The 513-nt window shown below is 51.5% G+C and overlaps 1 protein-coding gene across 2 annotated transcripts in view; it reads right to left on the bottom strand.

The window, feature by feature from the left end:
• The window catches only part of LOC308252120 (zinc finger protein 124-like), a 63824-nt gene that overhangs the window by 15173 nt on the left and 48138 nt on the right, over window positions 1-513 (bottom strand). The window lies entirely within an intron of this gene.

Here is a 513-nt window from a genome sequence, read left to right as displayed (position 1 = left end):
AAATAAATAAATAAATAAATAAATAGGCCTGAGCAACTCAGTGGGGCAAGGTGTTTTTCCAATAGGGTGGATCAGCTGTCTTCCCCCCAGGCAGAGCCGTTTGTATAGCTAATGCCAGAATGAGAAAGATGGCCTCCATAGCATGAGGGAATGCCTCAGCATAGGAAACTGGATTATCTGTCTTTGAGTTCTAACCCCAGAGCCCCTGATCCTGGCTTCTGCTCACTCCACTTTACCCTCCCTCTGCCAGAGCACAAGCTGAGTGGCTCCACAGGGATTTTTGTGTGTTGGCCCTTTAAGAGGGTGCCTGAATTACCAGCCATCTCTTCCTGGCCGACAGCAGCTGTGCTGCTTTTCACAGCCAGATGTTATGTGGGTACCCCTCAGGTGTGGTGCTCTCTGCTGGGGAGGCCCAGCTTGGCGATTAGATCCCAGAGTTCTCAGTCACCACCCCCCACAGCTGAGATATCCCTCCAGAACTTTAGTTGCTGTATGTTGGAGCCCCACCAGCGC

The sequence above is a fragment of the Plecotus auritus genome, assembly GCF_963455305.1.
Source record: "Plecotus auritus genome assembly, chromosome: 6".
Taxonomy (NCBI): Eukaryota; Metazoa; Chordata; class Mammalia; order Chiroptera; family Vespertilionidae; genus Plecotus; species Plecotus auritus.
This window is presented reverse-complemented; position numbering and strand designations above follow the sequence as displayed.